The sequence below is a fragment of the Heterodontus francisci genome, chromosome 17 (genome assembly GCF_036365525.1).
Source record: "Heterodontus francisci isolate sHetFra1 chromosome 17, sHetFra1.hap1, whole genome shotgun sequence".
NCBI lineage: Eukaryota > Metazoa > Chordata > Chondrichthyes > Heterodontiformes > Heterodontidae > Heterodontus > Heterodontus francisci.
The window spans coordinates 41,467,697-41,483,874 of NC_090387.1; the positions used below are offsets into that span (position 1 = coordinate 41,467,697).

The window sequence follows — 16,178 nt, forward strand, 5'->3', positions numbered from 1 at the left end:
GTGGGGAGGGGTTTGAAGGAGTCGACGCTGCATTCTGTTGTACTGTGGGGGGGAAGGGGTGAACTCTGCACTGTGATCGGTAGGAGGGGAGGGGTGAACTCTGCACTTTGTGTATAGGGAAGGGAGGGAAGGCGGAAACTTTGCACTTTGTTGAACTGTCTGCAGAGCTGGCAGCCTTTTAAAAATGGTGCCAGAATCTACTTTCGCATTGATGACACCATGAATGGCATTGTGAATGCCGCCCCTTCCACATGATTTGGGGGGGCGGCGGCCGCCATGAATATGTAAAGTGACCGCCCGCTGCAGAATTGCGGCAGCACATGTCCTGTGGGGGACGGCCACCATTTTCCCTGCCTGCTGCCGCTCCTGGCGGCGGGACGACAAAATCCAGCTCATTGAATTTGTTGCTTTGGTTTTATGGAGAGATGGACTGTAAGTAATTTTAAGCTGCAATGAATCTTAGTCATTATAATCACGTACAGGTATGTTCATAAAAGCACATTTTGCTTTGTAAAATCATTATTTTGCAAATCACTTATCAGTGCTAACAATACATTATGTGAAAATTAGCATAAACAAAGTTGAGTTGTGTTGGCTGCCCCTTGCTGTCAATTTTTAACCTCTGTAAGCTTTTATATTAACTCCACATTGCTGGAGAGAGACCATTGAATGAGACACCAGCTCAACGCTGTTTATCGCTTGGAATATTACTGTGCCAAGTTGCATTTCTTGTAACACAACAGGAAATAGGAGGTGGTATGTCATCCTTTTTATTACACAGTAGAATAATGTTGCGTTCGCACTATGGAAAGGACATGTGAATTAGGATAATTCTCTTAACTAAAATTCACTAATGACAATAGATCTGACTTCAGCATTGCGCATGACAGTGCAAACACACAGTTTTGTATATGTTTCACATCAATGGATATTTTCTGTTTGCATGGATAATTACTTTGACAAAGTTAGATAGTAACACCACAGGATTAGATTTCAGCAAACATTTCTTGTACCTGTAGTTTCTTTTGAACAAGAAGACTTTGGCTCGGGGCATTCTCCTTCCACTTCTGGGCCCAGGTTTGAATCAGGGTGACAGTGCCTCCTCTCTCAATTAGCTGAAAGGGTTCTGTGTGAAGTGATTTAGAACAGCATCAACTCAGTACCCATTGTGCACGTGAAACATGACTTGGCACTGATTTCGTACAACACTGGGAGTTTCATTCATAAATGACTCCAGAATAATTAGTGAAGAAATGGAAATAGGGAATGCCCTTCTAGATTGAGATTAAGATATATTGTTGAGCTGGAGTAATAGGGATTTATTCTGTCATCACACTATACCAGATATTGAGAAAAGGGGAAAATGATTTAATTTTCCAGCATTGAGCTTTTAAGTTTCCCCAGTGCGCAGATTTATTCCCTAACCGAAAGAATGAACGGGCCATATATTCCTAGGTCTCTTTAATTCTATTCTTTAAACAGCCGAAAAGAGTTACCTAAGAATATTTAGGGGAAGGGGCCTTGTCTTTTTCCTTTCTCCATGTGATCCATGTACTTGGTATTTTCTGCTGACAGCACAGCCAAAATCAGGAACTCATCACATGGGAAATTACACCACCAATCCAATGACAAGGTGAATTGGAATTGTATTGTGTTGTAATACATGAGTGGTTTAAGTTTCCATTCTATTTCACAAAAGTGATTTGTTGGAATTTAAAAACTGAAGTAAGAAAAGTCTGATCCCAGATGTCTTGTTGGGATTACAGTCTGGCTTAATGATATTGGAATCTTTAGGCCTGTTAGTTGGACTTGCCCATTCTAATAGTAACTGGGGTAACAATGAAGAGACCTGCCTAAAGATGTAATGGCTACAAGTGGACTTGAGCAGGGATTACTTGGCGTAAAGGTTCCAGTCATTGAATTTGCAATGACATTTCTGTGATTGATAACCCCAGAGGTCTCAAATCACTTCCTACAGGGATCAAAACAGAGTCAGGAAAGAAAACAGAGCTTGTCACTGGAAACTTGATGGTCTTGCTCAGCCCCCTGGCATGAGAAGGAAGAGGAATCTGCAGCCAAGTCCCTTTGGAGAAGTACACTGTATTGTGAATCAACAGACTGTTGCATTAAGCTTCTTTGGGCAGTACATTAAATAGAGTAGGGAACACTTAAAGGTCACCTGCAGTGGATTTAAAGTAATGAAAAATAGCCTGCTTTCAAAAATAATTGCATTAACAGTATAAATTGTGGTATTGCTTTATTCTGTATGTTGGTTTCCACAGTAACGAGGGTAAACTATCACCAGCAAAGTCAGAATTTCTGACCATTATAAGGAATAACAAGAATGGCATTGTCCAGATCTAATTGCTAATTTGGTAACGTAGGTTTGAGATTCGCAGAAATAATAGTGAGCACTTGGGGCAGAATTTTAAAAACCTCGTCCTTGCTGAAACAGTGGGACCTGCAGCAGTTTGGGAACACGTTGGACTCTTAAGCGGGCTTAGCTGTGGCTCTTTAACTGAACAATTACATTTGCATCCCGCTTCCAGGTTCCCTAACCAGTCAGGGATCCTGTGCTGGATCTGTCAAAGGAAGAATTTCTAGTTAAGGGGACCCCAACATGGGTCAAATTGGCTGATTTGGACATGGATCTTTGAGGCAGCAGCAACCATAGGAATGGAGAGGAGACCTGGGAAGGCTGCACACTCACCCTCCCCAAATGTCTCACTCTTACCTGAAGGATCTGATTGGGATCTGAGGGACTGCAGTGAGGTGCTCTTTCCCAAGGACAGGAGGAAGAGGATAACATCGCTAACCAAACGGTTGGAGTGACTGATGATGTTAGCAGCAGAAGTGTGATGACAGTGCACCAAGAGGATCCAGGACCTCAGAATAGCTGGAAAGGTGAGTGGCATAACGCTATCAGGTGCCAAGCTCCACACTCTGACTTACGCAGCAGTCTCCTGTATTGCACGCCTCAGGTCAACCCACATCCCTCACATCCCTATCTGAATAGCCAACACTTAAACTCACACTCACACTCAGCCTATTGCTCACTTGCACCCATGCCTCACAGTCACCCTCCACAAATATTGTACTTCCCTGTGATCCACAAGCCATTACTAAACTTCGTAACTCTCTGCTTACTCTCCTTCCAGGAGAAGAGAGCACAAAACCTCAGGGAGAGGCAGAGACCCGGGGTGGAGGTAGGAGGGTTGGTGGGGAGAGAGGTGGCCCTTCAGTGAACAGTCACCTTGACAGCCACTGGCAGTGTGTGCCCATCTCGCCCACTGGGAAGGAGGTCTTGTTCCCGGACACTGCAGATGTCCGCAACAACCTGCCGTGAAAGCTGGAGCCTCCTGAGGTACTGGTGCTCACACGTCAAGAGAGATGATCCTCTACCTGTGGTCCCTGTGTTGGGGGTTTTGTCTTTATTTTAATCTTTCATGGGATGTGGGAGTTGCTGACAAGGCCAGCATTTGTTGCTCATCCCTAATATAACTTGAGTAGGTGGTGAGCTGCCTTCTTGGACCGCTGCAATCTATTTGGTGCGGTTACTCCCACAGTGCAAAAAGGAAAGGAGTTTCAGGTTTATGACCCAGTGACAGTAAAGGAGCAGCGATATAGTTCCAGGTCAGGATGTTGTGTGACTTGAATGGGAACTTGCAGGTGGTAGTGTTCCCATGCGCCTGCTACTCTTGTCCTCCTAGGTGGTAGAGGTTGTGAGTTTGGAAGGTGCTGTAGAAGGAGACTGCTACTGTGCATCTTTCATATGGTACACACTGTGCACTGGTGGTGGAGGGACTGAATGGTTACCCATCCACCACCTTAAAACAATCAAGTGGGCTGCTTTGTCCTGGATAGTGTCGAGCGTCTTGAGTGTTGTTGGAGCTGCACCCATCTAGGCAAGTGGAGAATATTCCATCACACTCCTGACTTGTGCCTTGTAGATGGTGGACAGACTTTGGAGAGTCAAGAGGTGAGTTAATCACCACAGAATTCTCAGCCTCTGATGTGCTGTTGTAGCCACAGTATTTATATGGCTGGTCCAGTTCAGTTTCTGCTCAGTGGTATCCCCCAGGATGTTGATAGTAAGGGATTCAGTGATCGTAATGCCATTAAATGTCAAGGGGAGATGGTAAGATTCTCTCTTGTTGGAGATGGTCATTGCCTAACAGTTGTGTGATGCAAATGTTACTTGCCACTTATCAGCCCAAGCTTGAATGTTGTCCAGTTCTTTATGCATCTGGCCACAAACTGCTTCAGTATCTGAGGAGACACGAATGGTGCTGAACATTGTGCAATCATCAGTGAGCATTCCCACTTCTGACCTTCAGGTGGAGGGAAGGTCATTGATGAAGTAGCTGGAGATGGTTGGGTCTAAGACACTACCCTGAGGAACTCCTGCAGGGATGTCCTGGGGCTGAGGTGATTGACCTCCAACAACCACAACCACCTTCCTTTGTGCTAGGTATGACTCTAACCAGAAGAGAGTTTTACCGCTGATTCCCACTGACTTCAATTTGGCTAGGGTCCTTTGATGCCACACTTGGTCAAATCTGCCTTTATGTCAAGGGCAGTTACTCTCACCTCACCTCTTGAGTTCAGATTTTTGATCATGTTTGGATCAAGGCTGTAATGAGGTCAGGAGCCAAGTGGCCCTGGCAGAACCCAAACTGTACACCAGTGAACGGGTTATTGCTGAGTAAGTGTCGCTTGATAGCGCTGTCGATGACACCTTCCATCACTTTACTGATGATTGAGAGTATTCTGATGGGGTGGTAATTGGCTGGATTAGATTTATCCTGCTTTTTGTAGACAGGGCATACCTGGACAATTTTCCACATTGTTGGGTAGATGCCAGTTTTGTAGCTGTCCTGGAACAGCTTGGCCAGGGGTGCAGCTATTTCTGGAGCACAAGTTTTCAGTACTACTGCTAGGATGTTGTGAGGGCCTTTCTTGTATCCAGTGTTTTCAGCCATTTCTTGATATCATGTGGAATGAATCAAATTTGCTGAAGACTAGCATCTGTGATGTTGGGGACCTCAAGGGGAGGCCGAGATGAATCATCCACTCAGCACTACTGGCTGAAGATGGCTGCAAATGCTTCAGCCTTGTCGTGCACTGATATGCTGGGCTCCCCTGCCATTGAGGATAGGGATGTTTTTGGACTCTCCTGCTCCGGTTAGTTATTTAGTTGTCCACCACCATTCACGACTGGATGTGGCAGGACTGCAGAGCTTAGATCTGATCTGTTGGTTGTGGGATCGCGTTGCTCTGTCTATTGCATGCTGCTTCTGCTGTTTAGCATGCAAGTAGTCCTGTGTTGTAGCTTCACCAGGTTGACACCTCATTTTTAGGTATGTTGCTCCTGGAATGGTCAGCCATGAGGTTACAGATTGTGGTTGAATGCAATTCTGCTGCTGCTGTTGGCCCACTGTGCCTCATGGATGTCAGTCTTGAGCTGCTAGATCTGTTCTGCATCTATCCCATTTAGCATGATTGTAGTGTGACAGAACACGATGAATACTATCCTCAGCGTGAAGACAGGACTTCATCTCCACAAGGACTGTGTGGTGATCACTCCTACCAATACTGTCATGGACAGATGCAATTGCAACAGGCAGGTTGGTGAGAGCGAGATCAAGTAGATTTTTCCATCTTGTTGGCTCCCCCACCACCTGCTGCAGGCCTTGTCTGGCAGACATCTCCTTTAGAACTTAGCCAATTCGGTCAGTAGTGGTGCTACCAAGCCACACTTGGTGATGGGCATTGAAAACCCCCACCCAGAGTACATTCTGTGCCCTAACTACCCTCAGTGCCTCTTCCAAATAGTGTTCAACTTAAAGGAGTAGTGAGTCATCAGCTGAGGTAGGGTGATGGGTGGTAATCAGCAGGAGGTTTCCTCGCCCATGCTTGACCCAATGCCATGAGACTTCATGGGGTCCAGAGTCAACGTTGAAGTCTGCCTGTGCAACTCCCTCCCAACTATATACCACTGTGCTGTCACCACTGGTGGGGCAGGACATACCCAGGGATTGTGATGGAGGAGTCTGGGACATTGGTTGTAAGGTGTGATTCTGTGAGTGTGACTATGTCAAACTGTTTCTTGACTAGTCTGTGGGTCAGCTCTCCCAATGTTGGCATAAGCCTCCAGATGTTAATGAGGATGACTTTGTAAGGTCGGCTGGGCAGGAAGTGCTGTTGTCATTTTTGGTGCCTAGGTTGCTGCCAGGTGTTCCGTCCAGTTTTATTCCTTTTCAACTTTTCTGTAGCTGTTTGGTACAACTGGGTGTCTTGCTCGGTCATTTCTGAGGGCAGTTAAGAGTCAACCACATTGTTGTGGGTCTAGAGTCACATGTAGGGAAGACCAGTAAGGACGTCAAATTTCCTTCCCTCTAGGACATTAGCGATCCAGATGGGTTTTTACAATAATCCGATAGTTTGTGGCCACTATAACTGAAACTAGCTTTTAATTCTAGATTAACTCATTCATTGAATTTAAATTCCATCAGCTGCCATGGTGGGATTTGAACCCATGTTTCTAGAGCATTAGCTCAGGCCTCTAGATTACTAGTCCAGTAACATTACCATGACGCCACCATCCTCTTGTCTCCTTGGAGCTGGATCTCTGTGTTCATCCTCTCTGCTCTGTGAAGTGGCATGTGGCTGAGAAGAGGGCAGCTGGTGTTAGTGTTGCTATTCCTCTTGCTCGCCATCAGAGGTGCAAGATGGAGCTGCGTAAGCTACTTCAATGCTGTGGTTAAGGTTGGCAGCAGGAAAAGTGCAGCTGAAGGTCAATGAAGTGCAATACAGGTGAAGTGACTTCCAAGAAGTTAGCAATTGCCGGTCAAGCAGTGATACTGTCTGAGAATGAGTGCTGTGAGCACTAGCCTCTCAGCTGGCCATGGCTGGAGCTCTTCAGTTTCACTGATCGAAGACTTCCCAGCCTGTCAGCATCACTGAAGAAGCATTCTCTGCTGTCCACTCACCTCGCAACCCTGACGAGTTGCTGATTGATTAGGAAATAGGTTCACTGTTAAATCTCAAATTCTTGTTTAAAACAGAACTTAATTTCTTGGAATATTCAAAGGTGTTACGACCAGGTGAGAAAGAGGTCTAGGGTTCCTTTCAGCCTTCACCTGGTCTTACTATAACAGGGTTTAATTTTAAACACACTGTGTTTGTGGCTGCCCCTTGGTGAATCCTTGTTCACCGCTTTACAATTATAAGGCAAGGAAACCAGCACAAACAGGCTTTCTTAGGTTTAAAGAAGAAAAGTTTTTTATTAAACTTAAATGTAAACTCTAATTTGGTTAATGCCGACGGATACACAACATGCCCACGCGAGCATGCGTACGCGATACACACATGCAAATAGAGACAGAAAAGAGCAGGAGAAAAATAAAGTGGAAAAGTTTGAGGCACTATCTGAAGAGTTCTATTATGGGTCTTCGAGCTCACTGTTGAGTCTTTGATTGAGTCCTTGCTTTTTGTTGGGGCTCAGTATTCTTCTTAAACCTTGTACACTGTAGGAGACTTTCCTCTTTTGGGGTTCATGTGTCTTCAGTGGATTCAAAGGCTTGTGAGAAAGAGATGGAAGCAGACAGGAGAGATCTTCTCAGTCCAGGAACAAACAGACACTCTGTCCAAACTGTTTGTACAAATTCAAAAAACTCAGGTTGTCCAGCAGGTTAGTCATGTGACTAGCTGGTTTCTCCATGTCCATTTGCGTATTGGACCATCTTAGCAGTCAACCTGGAATGCGAGCTCCCCCACCTTCAACGTCCGGTGATCAAAAGTCCATTGTGGGTTGAATGCGTCAAGGAATGGCTGCTCTGTCCTTCAAAACACACTCTGTTAATTTGCAAATGTCTTTTCCAGCCACAGCTGATCTGTTTAACAAGTCCTTTCTTCACTCCAGTAACAGTTTTAAATCAATGTTCATGACAAAATTAATGTGACTCATTCTTGGCAAGTGGGGGCCTAGCATGACAAAAGGCCTTACCCAACCGCTGCATGAGGGTTCCCTGCTTGCTATCAAACCTGTCCAGATGAAATGCAGAAGAAGGTAGGTGATCTTGGGATCCCGACCTGATGTCATTTTTAGAGGATTTAACTCCCTACATGCACTCAAACCCACCTCCCTTTTCTATAAAAATTGCGCCCTTGGTTTCTGTTTTCAGGACTAGATCATTTTTCAAAGTATGGCTTGTTAGAGCAGGGATTACAGTGAGTATAATTCAGAACTGCACCCATTATAGTTAGGAATTCAGGAGAGATTTAAATTTTCAAAGCATAGATGACCTCGGTGTGCTTTTTTATTTTAAAGTCTCATTTTTATCTTTTCTTTAAGTCCCTATAGGCAGCAAAGTTGCTCCGTTGCATCGTTCTATGCTGTTTTGTAATCAAGCACTAGGAGCTGTGAGAAACTTAGCTCCTGATTAATTCCCAGGCCACTGGGCATGAAACATGTTGCTTCCCCTTCTAGCTGGTATCTCCCCCTGTAATCCATCCAAGACCAAGAATGAGGAATCATAAGTACAATTTTGCATTCGACCATCAGACCAGCATTTAGTGTACTGCATGCATGGTGTATGGATGCACAATAATGCACTTTTTAACATTACAAGCCTGAAGAAAATGTATTCTTGTTCATTCAATGTCTTTGGTAAGGAATGATCTTTATTTTTAACATGTAGCTGCTGTAGTAAATGCATAAAGCATTATGAGAGCAGAGTGACCATGGAGCACCATTGAAATAACAATTTGTTATCTTAAATTAATGACAATAACATTTATTACTAAATATGAAAAAGATCTGTTCGAACTTTAACTCCACATATTTAAAAAAGGGAAACAGTGATTGATGCTATAGGTTGCGATCATATGAAGAACCATGCAGAACAACTCTAGCCAATAGGAATTGTTACATGATTCACATGGACACAATCAGTGAATCTAAAAGGTAAGTTATTTTACTGAGGATACTAACATTCACAGCAATACTGGGAAGGTCCTTTATTTGGTTGTTACTACTTTAGCTGCTTGCATTGAATGCTCTGAGGTCACAAGCGGCTGTGCATCATATCCTGTATGGTTGTTGGACAACTGTTTAAGGTATGCCCCTTAAAGCAACACTGTAACTGTTAAAGTAATGCCACAACAGTAATATGCATTTTTCGTATGCACTGCAGATGTACAAAGCAAATATGCATGCACCTGTAGACAGTGTAATATCAACCCTCAGAGGCATCACTGTGCCAAACTATTTCCATCTATACTTTTCCGTGTAAGAAAATAAATTCCATGGGGTTCATAGCTTTTCTTGAAGATTAAAATTTAACATCTTTTTTGTGCTTAAAATTCAAACTCTTACATAAAAGTTTAAATCTCAGTCCATTCAACATCAAAAAGCACTGAGCAACATGATATTGCTGAGATGCTTGAATGGTCATGTTGAACAGGTAGAATATAAAACAGGTCATGGCTTGCTGCAAAATTAGGGAAGAACTATAGGGCTCTGATGACATCATAAACTGCAACATGAGTGATGCAGTCAAATGAAAGCCTAGATGAGATGATCCTCCCAAATATCTTTCATTTTTATATTTTATGTAACATATTCTCATACTAAATACTGTTTTAGTATGTATTATATTAAATATCAGTCCCCTCACCCTATGCTGCTACATTTATGACTGCACTGTCATCTGCATAACCCTGTGACTTACACCATTTACAAACTTCACTCCCCAGTGCTGGAGAATGGTCCTTCCAAAAGAACTCATCCAGCAAGGTAAGGTAGCTTCAGAAGAAAATATAACATTACATGGTGCATATTATAAGGAGTGCAAGGCAGTAATTGAAATTCAGGGTTTCGATAAAGGTGAAAATCACTTGAAATAGTTTCTTCAGGTCTCTGTGTGCTGTGGGTTTCATTGAGTTATTGTTTATCCTTTAATGATATATGAAGTTTGCTTTTTTTCTTTATAGCACTCGCAGCTCCGCTTTATGTAATAGGATGAGGGGACTTTGGATGGAAAGGAAATATATGCTTCATCATGCTGTTAAATTTTCTCCCCAATCTCCTGAAGGCACTGATTATATGGGGTATTGTTTTGCAGGCACCAAAGTCTTTCAGCACCTTACCTGATCATGGCCATACTTTATAAATGTCTCCAGACATTGAAAGACTGATTTTATCCCTGCCCACCCACCAGGAATGGCCCGTGCAGGTGTTTAGATGAGTGGTAGAGTGCTAACCAGCTGACTTCCTGGCAATATGATGGGTATTGTTCGAGGTGAAGGAACAGACATGCTGAGAGAAGACAAAATGTACCCTTCCCATTACACCACTACCACTCCAATGGAGCTGGAGCTCATCACTTTCATTGATCTGTCGACGAGCAGAATGCAGAAAGTGAGTGACTCCTTGAAAGTTCTTATCTTCTTGCTCCACAAACCAAGAGAGACATTTCCCTCTCTAAGTTGGAGCCCAAAGTCTGCATGGCAGCCATTTGACCTTCCACCAAACACTGGTGATGCATCCTTTATAAGGGCCTGGCTGCAATGACCCAGGAGGTGGTCACACTCTGCAAAGTGATGAACACCATACGAGGTGACACCACACAGGCTGGAAGCAGACGACCCAACACTTTCAGCAGGCCATCCGATTCCTGACATGTTCAGGTAGACAGGTTGTCCATCTTATTGAAATGAGACCTGAGAGTTAAAATACCCAAGGACTCACCCTACCGATGTCATGGGTGGTTTCTCACGAGCCCATCCCCGACTTGCGTGTTTTGCAAGTTAAAATTGGGGCTTGAATGTCAGCAGGCAATTTTATCATGGAGAACATCATAACTGGAGTCTTCTGATGATGATCGTAAGTGTGAATGCATGCTTTTTTCCCCCCTTTTGCAGCTCAGTGGTGCAGTGATTACTTGCACTCTAGTTGCAATCCTAGTTAATACCAGTTAGCTCAGTACAGATTGAAGCTGGGACCAGAAGGGACAGTTTTGATGAAAGTTAATACAGGATATTTATAAAGTCTTTGTGCAATGTTATGTTTTAATTACTTTGGATCTACACATGATAGAAGCAAATTGTAAACAGCATATGAAAGCGTAATTCATAATCGTTTCACCCAAAACAGGTCAAGGATTCAGCATAACCGTTATCTCGCTCAATCTGATTTTTCAATAGTTCACCTTTTCTTTCACTTTCACCATTTTCAATCAATTTTAGCATTATTAACATAGCATAAATAACAAAAGTAATAACATTACCATTTAAAATAGTTATGAATTATGCTTTTATAAGGTCTTTACAGTTTGGTTCTATTATATGTAAGTCCTAAGTGATAAAAGTTTTAAGTTGCACAAGGACATTTTAAACACCCTTGTATATTTATGTTTTATTGGGATATCAATCATCCTGCATCTATTATATATACATTACCTACATTTGTGAGCTAAAGTGGAAGTGTTATAGTGATATAATATTGGCTTGAGAGTTAGGCATGAGACCTGAACTGAACTGCAAACCCAAATGCTGAAGAACATTGTAGTATCAGCACTGGTTGATGTCACTTCTCTAAAATAGGTCAATATTGTGCTATGTATAGGTTGAAAATTGCAATCTATATTGGTCATATGTCACTAAATTTAGATTTTATTTTAAGAAAAAAGCTTCTGCCCCTTTTTTGTTGTTGTTCAGGTGTGAATTGGCTGGTGTTGTGTGACTTTAATGGGCAATCGTCCTTGTCCTATTTCCCACTAAGAGAGGATCGTGCCCCATTGATGGAAAATCACCCTCTAGATATCATCAGTCCACACAATTCTGTTTAAAATTGTATAATCATTTGACGACAATCTTCAACGAACCCTGGAAGCTGTTTCAGTTTTGTCATGTGAGAAAATGCCAGTGCGAACAGCAATATTTCATCAGTTCTATAGAATCACAGAATTTTACAGCACGGAAAGAGGCTTATTGGCCCATCATGTCCCCGCGAGCCAGCAAGTAATCCAGCCTAATCTCACTTTCCAGCTCTTGGTCCGTAGCCTTCTAGGTTACTACTTCAAGTGCATGTCCAAGTACTTTTTAAATATTATGAGGGTTTCTGCCTGTCCCACCTGTTCAGGCAGTGAGTTCGAGATCCCCGCCACCCTCTGGGTGAAAAATATTTCTCCTCGAGTCCCCGCTACTTCTTACCCTAAATTTATACCCCCTGGTTATGGATCTCCAACCCAGGGGAATAGGGCCTTCCTATCCATTCTATCCAGGCTCCTTATAATTTTATACACTTCAATTTGGTCTCTCCTCAACCTCCTCTGTTCCACAGACAACGACCCTAGCCTATTCAATCTTTCCTCATAACTAAAATTCCCCAGTCCAGGCAACATCCTTGTAACCCTCTTCTGTATCCTCTCTAGAGCAATCACATCTTTCCTATAATGTGGTGACCAGAAATGCACATAGTACTTCAGCTTTTTTTTATTCATTCATGGGATATAGGTGTTGCTGGCCAGGCCAGCATTTATTGCCCATCCCTAATTGCCCTTGAGAAGGTGGTGGTGAGCTGCCTTCTTGAACCGCTGCAGTCCATGTGGGGTAGGTGCACACACAGTGCTGTTAGGAAGGGAGGTCCTGCATTTTGACCCAGCGACAGTGAAGGAACGGCGATATAGTTTCAAGTCAGGATGGTGTGTGACTTGGAGGGGAACTTGCAGGTGGTGGTGTTCCCACGCATTTGCTGCCCTTGTCCTTCTAGTTGGTAGAGGTCACGGGTTTGGAAGGTGCTGTCTAAGGAGCCTTGGTGCGTTGCTGCAGTGCATCTTGTAGATGGTACACACTGCTGCCACTGTGCAACGGTGGTGGAGGGAGTGAATGTTTGTGGATGAAGTTCCAATCAAGCGGGCTGCTTTGTCCTGGATGGTGTTGAACTTCTTGAGTGTTGTTGGAGCTGCACCCATCCAGGCAAGTGGAGAGTATTCCATCACACTCCTGACTTGTGCTTTGTAGATGGCGGACAGGCTTTGAGGAGTCAGGAGGTGAGTTACTCACCGCAGGATTCCTCGCCTCTGACCTGCTCTTGTAGCCACGGTTTTTATATGGCTACTCCAGTTCAGTTTCTGGTCAATGGTAGCTCCTAGGATGTTGATAGTGGGGAATTCAGTGATGGTAATGCTATTGAATGTCAAGGGGAGATGGTCAGATTCTCTCTTGTTGGAGATGGTTATTGCTTGGCACTTGTGTGGCATGAATGTTACTTGCCACGTATCAGCCCAAGCCTGGATTTTGTCCAAATCTTGCTGCATTTCTACATGGACTGCTTCAGCATCTGAGGAGTTACGAATGATGCTGAGCATTGTGCAATCATCAGCGAACATCCCCACTTCTGACCTTATGATTGAAGGAAGGTCATTGATGAAGCAGGTGAAGATAGTTGGGCCAAGGACACTACCCTGAGGAACTCCTGTAGTGATGTCCTGGAGCTCAGATGATTGACCACCAACAACCACAACCATCTTCCTTTGTGCTAGGTATGACTCCAATCAGCGGAGAGTTTTCCCCCTGATTCCCATTGACTTCAGTTTTTCTTGGGCTCCTTGATGCCATACTTTGTCAAATGTTGCCTTGATGTCAAGGGCAGTCACTCTCACCTCACCTCACTCGTGTTTTATACAGTTCCAGTGTAACCTCCCAGCTTCTGTAATGCTTAATGGTAAGCATTGGCATCACATTATCATTTACGTTCATTTGAATTTTGAGTTTGGGCCATTCCATTTCCTCCTGAGATAATGGGGGAGGGGGAGGGGGAGGAGAGTGTTGGGTGGTGGATATTAAGGCTGGGAAGGAGGCAGATATAGTATTATGGCTTGGAATGGGAAGAATGACACTGCAGTTAGAGATGTTTCAACATGAACTTTTTTTTGATAAATCATTACCATTATATTTTAATGGGCTGGCTGTGAGTATGCTGCTTCACAATAATGCTCATGCTGTATTTTTGTGCTTTTCTTTAAGTGGTGCACATTCTCCTGGATCAATTATTACATTTGATCAATCATGGAGCAACTGTTGACTTTGTCTTGGATGTTCTTGACGGCCATACTTCCTGTCTTCGTTACATATTAGGTGGGCTCTCTTCCTCTGTCAGAAAGTGTGCTCCTGTTGGTCCAGCATTGTGTTTACTATCACTTGTAGAACCTTGCCTGTTAATGGCTTTCTCTTTGTTCTTATTTAGACATTTTCTCCAACAATTGTGCACTCTGCAATTGGTTAATCAAACTTGTTGATGTTGATACTGAGTTAAGCAGCTTCTTAGCTACTCGGGAAACAACAAAGGAATATTATTATTGGTGTATTGTGATTTGCTGCTACGTTTCTGTTGCTAGTATTGAAATTGAATTCTCAAAAATCACGTGGTTGAATGCTGGTTCTCATAATTTTGTTAAAGCTTCTTTGATTTGGAGGAAACCATTCTTTTCTCTTGTTTTGCAGGCCCGCTATTTCTGCATAATTTAACAAAATTCACTAGATTTCCACTGACCCTACAATTATCCTCTCTGGGTGTCTGGCACGGTTTGGTTCATGAGCAATCATTTTTATTTTATTTCTGGTTTTAATCTCTTTTTATTTTTATTACTAGTTTTCTACCATCCTTTCCCTCAGTGAAGGTATCAGAATACAGCCAGGAATCACTGATACTCAACTAAACTTAGGTGCTGGTGTTTTGTGTCATTTCATTTCAAAACTGATTTCTGGTTATCACTTGCAGAAACAGCAAACGCCGATGCAATCTATCTGAGCTTTCCCTGAAGAAGTGAGGTTAGTGTCTAGTTTAAGCTGTTGATACTGCTTCTCTTGGTCTCCAGGGATATAGAATATAACCCAGGGCCTCACCGTGATAATATCTTCTTTACATCTGCTATCATAATCCGCCTAATGAGTTCATTAAATAGTCCCACAGCTCTTCCATAAACTTGAATTTTTGTGCTCTTGTGTTATCTATTTCAGCTTATAATTTACAGCAAAATGTGTGTTTACTGGATTCAGCATCATCAGAGAGTTGGAGTTATTCTGTTTTTGTATGTGTTACCAATACTCAGGACTCAAATAACTGTTCTTGGTTTACTTGTTAAGTACTCACTGGAGCAGTCTATTGTACTAACCCTCCTGACAGTAAATGCTTCAAAATGTCATAGACATTGCAACATTTGTAATACCCTCCTCTTGCTCCACACATGAAAATTATGCACTTCATTTATCCTTCAGGGTGTTGGTAAAATATATTTTATAAGGTTTTAAAAATATAAATATTTACCAATGTTAGATATGTTTTGAAGATCTGCCTCTCATTTACCTGACATTAGCAGTTAGTGAGTTGGTGTGCCTGATTTTTGTGTCCGTGTGATTTTTGGAAATTATTGATGAGCTATTTATTTGCAGGCCTGTTTATGTTTATTTGCCCTTGTTCAGCACTGTTTGGGATCAAATCCATTGGATTGCTGGGAATAATGAAAAAAGCAATTCTGTAGTTTAAGAAGTGCAGAAGATAAACTGCCTTCTTCTTAACATATGAAAGAGCCTTCATTTAAAACTCTGCCTCTCAGGTTTTGTCCAATTTTTGAAATTGTCATTTCCTGAGTTGTGGAAGTTTCCAAATAAGGTGCAGAGGTATAAATTACACAGCTACCCCTCTGAATGAACTGCAATGTTAACGAACGACAGTGTTAGCTAGAGATCCAGCACATTGGCATGGTGCTAAAGTCAATAGACTATATAAAAAAATTTAAAATAAATAAAAACTTATAAATGTTCATCCCTTCCCCAAACATCAGCTATGGTTGAAAAATTTAATATTTCTATTGAAAGTGAAATTGATGCAAATATAACAAAACTGTGCACTAATAATGTTGAACTTCAGGTGCGTAACATCTGCCCTTGAACAGTAATGAAGCATAGTCATCCATAAACCCATCTGTGTCTGAATAGCTCTGCACATCAGCTTATCTATTTCTATGTCTACAGTATTTTTCAATTCAGTGAATTGAAATGCTCAGGCATTCAGTTGCTCTTTTGTGGGAGGGGTTTGCGATAAATGTCAGTTATAGTTTATAAATAGAAAGCATTCTCAAGTAAGATTTTAAATGGACTCCACTCTGTAAACT

The 16,178-nt window shown here is 42.6% G+C and overlaps 1 long non-coding RNA gene across 2 annotated transcripts in view; it reads left to right on the top strand.

Annotated features, from left to right (window-relative positions):
* Positions 1 to 667: 667 nt before the first annotated feature.
* The window catches only part of LOC137378872 (uncharacterized), a 97,986-nt gene continuing 82,475 nt past the window's right edge, over positions 668 to 16,178 (top strand). The window contains exons 1-2 of one of the 2 annotated variants that reach the window (XR_010976687.1): positions 668 to 756; positions 14,786 to 14,835. This is a non-coding gene — a long non-coding RNA (uncharacterized lncRNA). Of the gene's footprint in view, positions 757 to 14,055; positions 14,143 to 14,785; positions 14,836 to 16,178 lie in introns of those variants that run through there. The other variant, XR_010976688.1, reaches the window with a different exon arrangement.